Source organism: Topomyia yanbarensis, chromosome 1 (genome assembly GCF_030247195.1).
Source record: "Topomyia yanbarensis strain Yona2022 chromosome 1, ASM3024719v1, whole genome shotgun sequence".
NCBI classification, from domain to species: domain Eukaryota; kingdom Metazoa; phylum Arthropoda; class Insecta; order Diptera; family Culicidae; genus Topomyia; species Topomyia yanbarensis.
In genome coordinates this window covers 76,259,526-76,273,924 of record NC_080670.1, presented here as the reverse complement: position 1 = coordinate 76,273,924, position 14,399 = coordinate 76,259,526, and positions in this window count along the sequence as shown.

The following is a 14,399-nucleotide window of genomic DNA, read 5'->3' as shown; positions in this document are numbered from 1 at the left end:
GGACACGATTTGATACCGTTTCTCGACGATTTAGAGTGCTGGTCATGTAAGCACCGAGATGTCGAAGTTTTGACACTACGCGTAGTTTGTAATTTCCAAATTCTCTTTCATGGTCAGGTTCATTCATTTCTGGTTGGGATGGGTCCCGGATGAGTACTTCTGTTTTGTTCACGTTTAGTTCTAGGTCATATTCCTTCAAACAAGGCCCTATTAGGTTTAGTAGACGTGGTATTTGCGATGGGTCCGTTACTAGCAACACAATGTCGTCGGCATACACCCTTACGCACGGAAGTTTGATCTTATTTTGCTGGCCCAAAAATAGTTCCGGCATCAATTCCTGCAAGCGTTTGAGCGCTTGGTCGAGAAGGTATACAAATAACTTTGGTGAAAGGGGGTAACCTTGTTTAATTCCTCGGACTTTATTGTGATTCTCTGTTCTCTGTTTCCTCTTTAAGAGAGGTCTGTTCGGTTAAGCATGCTGATACTATACGATTTATAAGGTATGTAGAGACTCCTAATCTCATCAATGTGCTTGGAACTACTCTCAGGTCAATGGTGTCGAAAGCCTGCTGTACATCTAGTGACATGACATATGTGATGCGTCCCTTGCGCCAGCGTTCGTCCAGCAGTTGTTTTACAATGAAGATTTGATTTTCGGCACCTCTGTTATGATCAGGGATGCCAAAGGTACCGGTAAACTACATTTTCTTCGGTATATTTCCATTTGCACAAGCCATACAGTCCGCTACAGTGACGCATCACTACAGCTCTTGCCAGAACGGTAGCCAAACCGAGTACATTTTCCCGTAGAGCAGTAGAATACATTTTTGTTTTGCTGCTGTACTCCGACTGCTCGGTGCGAGTGTGGCGTAGTGAAGTTTGTTCTCTCGCTTTGTACACTTTTCTCTGCGTAGTCAAAGGGAGAGGCCCGCACACGAAAGCGTTGATGCCGGTCGTGGCGTAAACGAACCGCATTCATTGTCGACGTTTGTGATTGAAAATATTGAATAGATTAAAAATATTAAAAAGTGTACAATAAGGAAAGAGAAGCTGTACCGCTCGCGTCTGGTGGCTGTACTGGGGCAGTATTTTTTGTCATTTTACTGCTTTGCTTACAGACTGGCGTGCAGCGCTGGGCGTCCTGCAATAGCGAACGACGGCACCGTCGAAAGAGAAATGAGAATGCAGGCAGAAAAATTACAGCCGCAGAAAAGGTAGGCATTTTGCATCCTTGGTTATGATGATAGGCGAACTGGTAATTACTGGTAAACTTGTGTATTTCTTCCAGTAGGATTTCGGGTCCATATTTAATTAGCTCTGGTCGTACTCCATTTGTTCCTGCCGCGGTGCTATTGCGCAGCATCATGCAGATTCGCTGTACCTCACAGAGTGTTGGGCCTGATTCTGCAGGTGGTTCCGTTGGCTCTGGTAATAGAGTCACTTCAATCGGATCCGCGCCAGCCTGTAGCTTCTCTTCCCAGCTACGGATCGCGATATATGTTGTAGTACTTTTCGTTGTTTGGCGGCGATGGCGCTTCAGATATCTGAATGTTAATCGGACCCTATCTAATGCTGGGTAGTTTTCCAGGTTTTCGAAAAATTGGTTTATTTTCTCTTCCTGGTGGTCATCATATGGTTGACTCTTTGCTTTTCTGGCTTTACGGTACTTGCGCTTGAGTGTGGGGTTGTGGCGGTCTGCGAGTAGCTCCTTTTGAATTGCTTCGAGTGCTCGCCCTGCTTTTCTGCGTCTGGGAGTCGTGGGAGATCCTAGCGTGTCTAATGTTGTGGTTGCTGCATCCCGGACAGAGCTTATAATGGTGTTGAGGTGATCTTTCGGATCCATTGAGACATCTACACTTGTGATTTGCAGTTTGTTGCTCAGTACCCTTCCATAGCGATCTTTTGCTTCTGGGTCGGTTGTCAGCAGTGAAACTTGATATTGTGGTTGTTTTGTGTTCTCTTTCGTGCTGAACTACTGGTTCAACTGTTGTTTTCTTCCTTCTGCTATATTATTGGGAGGACGATGACGTACCGTTAATGTTAGCATGCGATGGTCCGAGAATCCGTCTATTCCATCAAGGCATTTACATTTCGGTTTCTGGAATCGGGGGATGCGGGGCAGTGCGATGTGGTCTATCTGCGAGCATTTGTTACCGCGATTCCCATAGCACGCTGGGAGAAGGGCCGAATGAACTGCATAGTGAGAGATTGTGGCCGTGTAATATGTCCTTAAGTCCATCTCCATTCGCGTTACTCCAAGGATGGTATAGATATTTTCCGACCTTTGGCCGATTGGCGGGGAGTAAATCCTTGTAGCCGACATGTGCATTAAAATCTTCCATCAATATAATATTTGAACGTTGACGTAATGAGTTGTTGTATTCTGGGTCTGCTTGCCCAGTCGATGACTATGATTAGCTGCTCTCCCATCGCTGGTAGGAACACCGCACACGCGTTATCTGATATCCGTAGAAATTTACAGTTGCGGGCCAAGTTGCTTTCGACTACTATGGCCGTTCCACCGTCCATCCTTGCGCTTCCTGGTTGTTTGTTGACATTGTACCATTGGAACGATGGCGTGCATGTTGTACATGTCATCATCCGCGTTTCTTGCAGGCATGCCACAGCTACTTTGTTCGATTTTAGGAATTGGTCTCTCAGTGCTCGGTCGTTTTCTTGGGAGCATCCAGCCACATTCCATGTTCCCATAACAAAGCTATTCGTCATGCTTTTGGGTGTTAGTGTAGGTTGCTGAATATCGCTATGTTGAGTACTTCGTGTGAGTCCACATTAGCTGGCCAATTATTCATTGGGATAATATGCTGGAGTGGTTGTGGATCGTTCATTGGTGGTGAATAATCCGGATTCGCACCTGGCGGCAACAATGTTCTTATCGAACACGATTCCATGGGGACAGTATTTGTGTTGATACTATTCGTTGTTTCTTGGAACGGGCATCGGCTGCTTCGAGAATTTTGGGTTTCGTTCATCAGCCTGATTACGCTGTCGTAGTGATTGTAAGTGCATTCGTTACTTCGTCGGTGGATGATGCTCAGATATTTGTTTTCTGGTCCTGGGTCTCCTATCACGATGTGTTTTGAGTTTTCTGTGTAGATTCTTATCCCGTATCCGAAGGTCCTGGCCACCGCCCTTATAGTTTCCTCTCCTCCCCAAAATCGTGGTGTTGCAAGCTGATTGGTGTTGTAAGCTGATTGGAAGTGGTCGATCAGTGCTGGGGCATTAATGTGCTTATTTGTTTTATGGTGAATGATCATAAAGATTAAGCTGCTAAACACTTCACTTATATGCCTACCTTTTCTGGGAAGATTAGTTGTGCTTGCGGGAGTAGTCTTTCTCCGTACGTGTTAATTCTTTCCCGATAGTAACTTACCACCATTGCACGTAGGGTGCGGTTGTAAAAGTCACTCTGATCCGTTCTTAGGATGCAGTTCCAAATCTGATGGGCTAGCGATGTAAATAGGCAATTTACATCTCCTGGCACCTTGTACCAGTAGTACTCCTTCGTTGACAATTACTTTTTGGGTTTCCATTGTGTACTTTTCTTGCAAATTCGATAATGATCTTTAACGTTTTGCGCTGGCGTTTCCGAATTAAAACTGCTATTTTTCTATCAACATGTTTCGTTTGAAAACTGTGTATGTCTGAAAATGTTTTCTTGGACGTTTGATATTTTGTCAAGCAGCGGGTTTGTTGAGTATCCGAGTATACTGAAAGCTCTCGCAGAGCGAGGTCGATGCTTACCGAAACATCATTCATTCTCTATTCCAAGAGAAGAGATGTGCGTCATTCATTGATTTAATCTTTTACGCTTAGTGTGATGGTTGGGAACGTGTGTTTTGTTTTATGTATTTTATGTTCTATACGTTCTCACGCAGCTCATTAAGGCCCCCTACACGAGAGGTCAATAATTTCACTACTGAGCAGCAATATCACTTTTAGCAGTCGTGTAAGGCGAGGAATGACGGAACTTCCGTTCAATTTCCGGAAATATCACCACTAAACAATGACGCCCCCACTACTACTCAGCTATGACACCCCATCCCACGTGCAGGGGGTCCTCAGGAGCGACGTGGGTCAGTTCCTCCAGGCCGCAGTATACAGAAAGAGGATAATTGGAATTCAATGGTGCCGCACAGCATTATCAGTGTCATTCGCCACCATCATACCATTAACCGCTCTGGATTTGTTTCGACGGCACACATTGGGGGAATCTAAGTCTAGCAATGCTGGGTGAATATTATTGTCTGATCTCGAAGACGTACCCTGCTCTGCTGGAGCTGAGTATTTTTAAATTTACGTATATACACGTATCCTTTATTGACCTATTTGTTTAGCGTCACCCTGGGGAGGAGCCTGGCCGCACATCTTCGGTGTGATGTGATACTTGCCACCGGTTAGTTTTTATAACACTTATCGAGAAGATAATCCTATGGGAAGGTGGGCTGGCTGGTGGTATGTAGTGTCGCCTTACATTCATATTTATGCATTCTGAGTATAACTTTTACGTTTACTTTTACTTGATGTGATGGCCTGCCCCTCCTGTTCATGATTAATCTTTTGTATATTAAAATACACCGTTATTCCTTTATATATCTGTTCCGCATTAGACACCAATCTATTGAGGAATCGTTAATAACATTTCATTATGAGGTATGACTCACAATGATCGTTTTTAATAGCTATGGAGGTGTGAATGAGAGATATTAAATTTGGTTGACTTACCAATATGTTACCAATGCCGTTGACTTACCAATATGTTACCAATTCCGCTGAGCCAGGTTCTGACAAGCGGCCGCTGTCAGATCTTACTTTGGTGGCAGCCTGGACGGAACCAGGCACGTAGCTAGAGGGGGAGGGGCTAGGGGGCTAAAGCCCCCCCCCCCCGAAATGTTCTGAAAATATATTTCAAAAACATTATTATCAAAGCGACTTTACCTTGTAGCTCGTTTGGTTTGAGTTAAAGTTAGAAGATTGCTGTTTCCAACAACCAAAATGAATGGTCACGAAATTCAGTGTGGTTTATGCTTCTGTCCCAACCGATGTGAAGCGAACGAAAAATAAAGTTACTTTTATATTGTGTTCCTTGTCTGAAGAACAAAGGAAACTTCTACTATACTATGCCCTAGTAATCTGTCGAGATGAGTGAGTCGCAGAAGCAAGAAGTGATTCACCGGCCAAATACTGTGATTAGTGATTCGGCCAAATACTGTGATTAGTGATTCGCACTAGACCGAGTATTTGTGTTGAGGAACATTTTCTGAAGGTGAAAATGGAGGCTATACTTACGATAGCCACCTTTATTGAGTTCTACCATCTCAGGTATTCTGCGCTCATAGCGTTCAACAAATTGCATCAGGCGAAATCATTGATTTCGAATGATTTAAAGCCATTAAAGTTTAATGGTTGTGTGTGACAATGCTGTAATTAAGATCTTCATATAAATGGACGGTGAGAAAATCAATGTTCGGGTACAAGATCGGATACCGCTTATTTTCAGATACATATCACATATCGGAGAAATGCAGTACAAAACATAATGCGATAGTACAATTACACATAGTATTGTTTGCACATATCAAAGGCAAACTAGTACGTTACAGTTCTGTGAAAAAACGTCACATTACGATTTATTTACCGCTGAGCACAAACAATTACCAAATATGTGGCACATGTTGAGGAAATATTGACAACGGCAAAAGCTGCGTCAATATCTCAAAATATACAGCCAGCACAATCATTGAGGAAATTCACAATCATAAATGCAACAAGCAAACATGTTTGCGAACATAAAGGCATCAACCAAGATCATGAAACGGAAGTGTTCAATAGCGAGATAGATATGAACGAACCCCTATACACAGTTGGCGAGAAAAAAATATATCCCCTGCTTCGTGAACAGGTATCTACGTGCAATGGTTAAGATGGTTAAACTCTCAAAAAGTGAACGCATCACCCCAAGTGATTGTCCCGTTTAATAAAACTCAGATGTAATACTCGATATTGGAAACTCAATTTTAAATTTAAATGACAGGTTTTAAATTACTGTATTAGGTCTGTGCACTCTGCACTCTTAGTATAAATACCATTCAAGCGTACTAGGCAACAAAATATTTCAATTTACTGAGAATGATATAGCTGAGGAGACAGTTTTTGCTTTCGCGCGATTTTAACGCATCATCATTTTCATTGGCACTTAATTTCACTTTCATGCGAGTAATTCGTTCCGTTCATGCGAGTGCGAACACTGTTGCGACTAAAATGCTGTGACTGGTTGAATCTACTAGTCCAACAGTTTCGATTTTATGTCTTCAGTATGTAGCAGTCTCACGATCTGTTTTTATTCGTTTGAACTAAAATGAGAGATGATCAGAAATCACGGAGGAGGAAAAAAGAATCAGCTAATCTAAGAAGCCTCAAGAGCACCTCTTCTATCTTATCTATGCACTCGGAACGAGTGCTTTCGGAATTTCGCTCTGATCCTCTCAATTCGGTTTGAATAAAACAGCATTTTCGAAAACACATTTCGTCTTCGTTATCCGCACAACATTCAACGTTAGGTGGAACAACATTGATTGAAATTGTTTCCTAAATTTTGGTAAAACAAACCTGTAATCAAAAAGCATTACAGCTTTCTTCAAGAAGTCGTGCATCTCTTCCAATTTTGATGATGATTGTAAAAAAACTAGAGCTAATTAAAAACGAACCAATTACTGAGATGATTGTTTGAATTGACTTAGAAAGTATAACTGCAAGCATCTTCGCATCACAAAAACTGCCGCTGATAAAAAAATTTGCAAATGATTCACAGAAATCGGATAAATTACAATAATTTAAAAACATAGAAATCTGAAAGAAAGTCTCTTCGGCACAGAAGAAGCAAGTGCGATGTGTTTTCTTTGATTTGTCGGAAGCAAGTGTGATGCTAAAATTACTTAGCTCACCCATATTTATAGTTTCGAGTAATTCTAGTGGTATCATCAATGTTACATTCAGTGCTTCGAAATTTCAAAATCAGTTTACTATTTCTGCTTATCGAAACCGACATTCAGATTCAACGCCTCGGTCAGTGACGGATCCAGGGGGAGGGTCCTGGGGGTCCGGACCCCCTCCGAATTTTTTTACTAGTTGAGAAATTTTAAATTAGTTTAAATTTTATATTATTTTCAAACCCAAAATCATTACAAACTACATTTGGCCAACAAACCTGATATTCATTAAATGAGCTTATTACGTATTACAAAGTTCATTTTAATCGAAATTTCGGACCCCTTCCGAAATTTTTTTCTGGATCCGCCCCTGGCCTCGGTCATTCATTAACTTTCCAACTGACTGAAATTTCATGCAGAATCGAATGTTTGAGTGTAGAGGAAATATAAATTCCTTCACCAACCAAAGCATTCATTTGTTATTATGTGGACAGTTCGAGCATTAGTGAGCTGCGTAATGTATGTCTAGTGCATTTTCGCTCAATAAGCTAGCAAAGAAAAAAAATCCAGTTTGCTTCTGAAACCGAACATATGCGAACCCGAATGCGTTAAGATTCGTGTGCCCAAATATAATATAAAATCTGAACACTTAAGTAGATAAATAATTAGTTGTTCTCACTTGTCTGAAAATATCATTTAAATTGAAAATTATTATAAATTTAAGTTGAATAGGAATAGGAACCGTTTCTGTGCATCTACGAGCAGAAGATTTGGAGCGAATTTAGATATTCTCTTGTATTTGTGTTTGTATTTAAATAATTGAGTCTTAATGAACTATACTAAAAAGAAATGGCATGCGCGGAACTAATGACGAAGTCGAAGATGTTGTTATAATCGTTGAAGCGACGGGTCATTTCTAATATCGGTTATTGGCAGCGTAGTTAGTGTTGTGCATTTCAGAATGCAGCAGTGTTCGAGAACAAAGGACACGGGTTGGTGTGATAGAAGATCGGGAACATCATATTCAGCCATAAGAAGCTTAGACACGAAGGTAGTTTACGACGCGGGTCTTCTAAAGTGTGTAGTCCTAATAATCGACAACGATCTTCGTATGATTCAGGTTCAGTGGATCGTTCCAAGGCAATTGACGTAACGCATATCGTATGAATCTGCACTGGACAGCCCAACTTCGTTGGCTTCAAGTTGTATGATGGGGGCACCCACCAAACCACGTTTGCAAATTCCAACGGTGAAAATGGTAGCTTATAAATTAATAATAAAAACCAAATTTAAAAGCAATAATTCGTCGATGTTCTATGCCATTTTTTGTATCAGACAACATATTGTCTATTGCCTTAGTTTTGGAACTATTTTCACTAAGAAATTTTCAAAATTACATACAGTTTCAAGTGACTATCTCAAGTCACCAGAACAAGTTTAAAGCCCCTCGAGAAACAAAATCCTGGCTACGGGCCTGGACAGACCTGACCCAGCATAGCATCGGGGCCAAAAACCCCACAAGTATCAACAGCCGGGTAATGATTTCTCATTCCAGACCCCGAACATAACCCTTGCTTTCCCTTTGCTCATCATTTTGGTACCACACAGGAAGCACTTGGCCTTGTACCCACTGCTCTTTCACTATCTTCGTGGTTTTCTCCATTTATCACTAGCATCACATGTGATATTTGACCACGAAATTTGATTTCCTGAGCAGACAATCAAATGAAAGAAGATTGCCAGGTAATTAGTGCACTTTCTGCACCAGGTATCATATCGCATTTGTAGATACATATATTAAGAGTATTATCTACTATACGATATGATGGCCGGAAGGATAGATAAGCAACCCAAGCTCCCCATAGCTAATAAAGTTGATACTGTAAATTAAAATATGTGTGACTAGGCTGGCTAGCCAAACACCATATAAAACACCACACTACGTTTTCCGCTGTTCAGATGGATTCAGTGGGCCCTTCGTCACACCCGGGCAGTTTTATTTGAGATATCTATTTGATCTTATTTTAAAAAAATAGTTGCTATAGGTTACACTGACCTTTTTACTTTTTATGCTACAAATAGTAATAATATTCGCAAACTAAAATACAATGAGTTAAACAAAAATGACCTCTGAGATTTTTTCTTAAAATATACTATCAATTGTTGTCTTTCGAATGCAAAACGAAGAAATCAAATTTAACTTGCTCCATTTTGAGATATCAACATTTGAAAAGTTTGTGTTTTTTTACTAAAAATGCTCATAACTTTTGAACTAAATGAGCTATCTCTAATCTGTCTATATAAATAATATTCGTCTCGATAAGCTCTAAAAGTTTTGTGAAGACGCTATTGAAGGAAAAAAAATTCTTTAAGTTATAATGAAATAGCAGATTTTTTAAGGTTATCCTATCACACAACATTCTAATAGCTGTAAAATCAAAAGCATTAGTTACAAATATGATGTCCTCAGCAAAGTTGCTTGGAAAAGGTTGTACTACAATTTTGCGGAACACTTGATTATTCTATCTCTTCCTATTTCGAAAATAATTTCAGGATTGTACAAACAGTTAGGACCACCCTAATCTCTCCCATCTCAAAAGATGCCTCAATTGACATAGATTATTTGTTCCGAAGACATGAAAGCTCTAGAATCAGTAGCTTAGTCACAAATGTTTTTGTCATCCCAAATTCTGGATTCGGACCACTGTGCATTGTGATCATCATACTAGGGTTTTCATATCTTTTGTGCAGAATTAATTCTTTCTTTTTTCCATCGCATGACAATTTATGAAAACATTACCTTCTAGCAACATTTTTGCACGAGGTCTCAAGAGAAAGACATTGTTAGCAAATTGCAGTCAAAAACTTCCGGAACCAACCACGCAGAGCACTGTACCGGATAAGAAGAAACATATCGATTCTACATTCGCAGAGCTTCAAAAATTTTTTTTTTAAAAATCAGAGTGGATCTCAACATATGAGCTATTTAAATTTTAATAGGCCGCCTGCTATAAAGTTTCTTTGCTTCAGTTGATATAAGACCAATAAAATTTTTCTTGTAGAACTCAAGATTGCTTCAATGAAAAGTTTTACAACTGAAAGAAAAACAAAACAAATAAAATCAATAAAAAAGTAATATGAACTGGTGAAAAAAATCCATATTTTTTTTATTAGATATAAAAAATAAAGGGTTGTGTACAGGACACGACCACGGTGACATTAAAAATGCAGCTTTTTTCAAGAGCATGCGAATGAATTTTATCTATCACACATATCGACTCACGTTCTCGCTCACTCGCCTGTTTTCATATGTTACAATTTGCTATATACCCTCCCCATTAAAGCATAATTTATTGAAGGTCATTTAACGGTAATCTATTATTACAATTAATCAAGTATCTCATTAGGTGATTGGCATTATTTGGTTGATCCATCTAGTAAAAATAGGCTGGTCTGTCCAGAAAATATATTCAAAAGAAAAGTTCCATATTGAGAACTGTGATGAGGAAGCCCACGCCCGCCAACGGAAATATACAGATTCTCCATGAAATATGAAATTTCATCTTCCATTTAAATTTTCAATAATGTACTAATGAATTTAAGTAAACAATCTTAAGGTTAAGTATTTATTGATTGATTAGTGGTTGAACAAATGAAATTATTTGATAAATTACATTGTTATACAACGTTCGCACTACCAGTTAAAATGGGTTTTTATGCTATCTTGGTGACATTTTTCTTGTTGCTAATTATTATAACGTGTTATAACTCTGTAGTGTAAACATTGTATTATTAAACCAATTCTGCAGCGTTTTATGTTATACAGCGTAAATTCGTTAGTTGGGTCACGACTGCGACCCAACTAGCGAATCGTATCCGTTAATTGGGGCAACTGACAGCTGACAAAAATTACCCAAGGGAAACGCAGATTTTTTGTTTTCTTTCATAAAAAATAAACAGAAATATTTTACAATTCACAAAAGTTGGCTGTTTCCTTCCAGTTTAAAGTTGTTTTTTTTGTGACAAAGTATGTCATTAGTGTTCTTTTTGCCATCAATTATTTTTTGATAAATTCCTTCACATAAAACAGGAAATGGATACACCGTCGGGAAAAAGCCGATAAAGCACAAACATACTACGGTGTTACTAGCTAAAAAAGATTGGATAATGTGATTGAATACATCAGAGATGACCTTCAAACTAATTGATGTTGAATGGAAGAAGCGAAATATTTAACACATTTATTTCACTAAAGTCATTCCGAAATATGAATTCAAAAAATAAAATTCCATTGAATTTCAAAGTATGATTTTTTCTGGATCGCCACAGAAATCAACCGATGAACCCCTTGAAATCAATGACATTCAAACGTCAATCAGTTTTTGACTTTCAGTTTTGACATAAGAGTGTCTTTTAGTTGGGGCATGCCCCAACTAGCGAACACCCAACTAACGAACAGCCCAACTAGCGAACACCCAACTAACGAATTTGCGCTGTATAGTTGTTTTATGTGGTAATAGGACTTACATAATTATAACAGTACAGTTTATTTCATAATTTAGATTTATTTTAAAATTTAAATTTGTATACCCAACCGTTCTATTTGTTTTATACTTTAAAACGCGATTAGAACTGTGTTTTAAATACATAGGGCAGGACAGATACTCTGACTGCATAAACTAGGAAAACAATTTTAAGTCCAGTAACGCTTAAGACATGGCTTGAATTTTAATCGAAAAAGAACACCCGCCTAAACTGCTGCTGGGACGGTAAGTTCTGTTTTAAAATTTTCCGTTTTGTGCAGTACGAAACAGAAGTGTTTGAAATTAGAAAACAAAAAGTTGTGCTGGGAATGTGATTGTTTCCGATGCAATTACACTCAGGTTTTTTTACGCGGGGGATACAGGCCGCGTAAATGAAAACCGCGTAAATTTCAAAAAACGCGTAAATGAAAACCGCGTAAATTTCAAAACCCTAAGTGTACTCTCCTATATAAAATACTACGCTGCTGAACAGTGCAATAACTACAGAAGCACGTTGTCAGATGCCTTACTGATAAAAAACATATAACCCACTTATATCACATATAACCGAAATATGAAACATATGAAAGCCAATATGCTCTTTACCCTATGCAGCTACAAAGCGCCGTAAACATGGATTAACAAGTTATAACGCACACGCATGCATAAAAATAAATATTTTTTTTCAACGCAACACTCTCAAGCATCACATCACACATAAGACATAAGTCGCATCTTGCCGTATTGAATTAAATACAAACCACCCCACCCACCCACTTTGCAAATCATTCTGTGACACCGTGCTGGTACCCGAAAAATCCGCACACGGCCACCGCTGCCGAATATGCATAGCGTCTACCGCTTAGTGTAGCGTCCAGACGCTGCAGCCATAATCTTACCCGTTCGACATAAGAACAAAAACTGATTCAAACGTGTACGCGTCACCTCTATTTATAAACTAACCGTATATGGTTTAGTCACTTAGGTGCGAGTGTGTGCAAATGACAACGTTGCCGAAAATCAATAGCGCTTATTGCATCGCCCGGAGACGATGTTGCTCGTATGGGATATTAGCAACAACTAATTTAAACGGACATGCGTCGCTTCTATTTATGACTTTTCGTGTTTGATTGAGCCGCTAAGGTACCCTCTAATGACGGCTGTGTCTGAGAAATCTACCTCACGAATGGTGATTTTCCCGTTTTTTGTGAACTTTTTAATTTTACCAATTTCCAAAAGTCTACTTTTATTGGGGAGATATTAAATTATTACCAATATTTGAGTTAGGGTAAAGTGCCTATTTTCACCATACTAAGCAGGGTGTCTCGCTATTTCACTAATTTCTTGTCCTACAATCAATGGAATGCGTAAAAATTGACATCAACAGCTTTGCTTCGTTGTTAAGAACCAAGATAATTACACAAATGCGCTGAAAACAGTGAAATACTCGTGTTTGAGCGCAACGAAAACTCGAATCGAGTGCTCCTATTGTTGTGCTACCATTTGACTCAATGTGTTGAACAAAGATGGCAGATTCTGCTCTAACCAACGGCTTCAAATAGGTAGCGTGATAATAGAAACATGGCGAAAATGGGCTCGTAACCCTAGGTGTTTCTGAATCGGTTGGTGTATGAATCATTAAAATCTATCTAGTAATATCGGAGTTATAAGTGTGCAAACCTTACATAGTTTCGTTACATGGGATATAGTTTAGATGTTAGAATGACACGTAGCCCCAGTTAGTGGAGTAAGACATTTTTAATGTCAAAAACCAAAAATTATTTTTTTCCTAAATTTGTGTTATTAGATCAAAATATTAACGAAATATATTATTTCTCTTTTTAACTCTTCGGGATTTGGTAATGGATTCTGACCCACTGATGATTTAAATTATATAGCATTAAAAATCTGGATTGCCTATGCTACCGGTTGATAGATTTTTATTATTTGTGATATATTTTTTCCACTGTAAGGTTTAGGTTTAAAGATAATTTTTATTTTGCTTTTATTTTATTTTTAATTTAATTTTATGATATCTACTTTTCAGGACAAAATGTCTCGCCTAGATTTTCAACAAAAAAAATACTTTTTCAAAGTTTTCTATCTACAATATGGGGTGATATCTATCTCTAATAGATTTATAAGAAAAACGAAGACAAACAAAAACTTCTGAGCAACTCTGAGAATCAAGTAAAAATGCAAAATCGTCTTTCTGTAGGAAAAAATGTATTAATTTTTTTCATAAACCGGTACTATTTATAGCGATCAAACAATCCGGGTATTTGATGCAAAACATGGTCGAATGCATTAGATTTTCTGGCAGTAACTTTCCAGTCACGCTTCATACACATATTTTCCTAGATTGCAAATCTTCAGCAAGAGCAACGCTTTCCCCAAAAGTCGAGGACGCATTGCAAGTTGTATACTGATCACTCTATCGAGTCTCTCTCCTGCGCGCTACATGCCCAAAGGCATTCCGGAGTAACCATGCGTGTATCCGTACAGCTCGTTGCTCATGCTTCAGGGTCGTTATCCGTCATTAGGCAGTGGTCCGTCGTTTGTCTTCACGTAATCCGCTGTGGTAGTCACTGACAAAATATTCTGTCAATGGGCAATGTTTGCTACACAGAACACGGAGGAGTAGCGTTGTCGTTTTTCAACTCCTGAATATAATTTTATACAGTATGTCTAACATGTTAGCCCATAATTCTCAAGCCTTATGCGCCCCTGTCATGACCGTCTTTTTCAGCGGCTTTCGCTCACTACACTGTTCCAACATATAACCAGCGTGAGCAATAAGCTCCCAGTTTGATTTTCATCATCTGTAGCTCGTTGGCACCCCACATCGAACCAATTTCTTCGAGTGTTATGCGATTATCATGTGACTGCTGAACTGATCGCCTTACGAACTGGTTGCTACATTGTGATC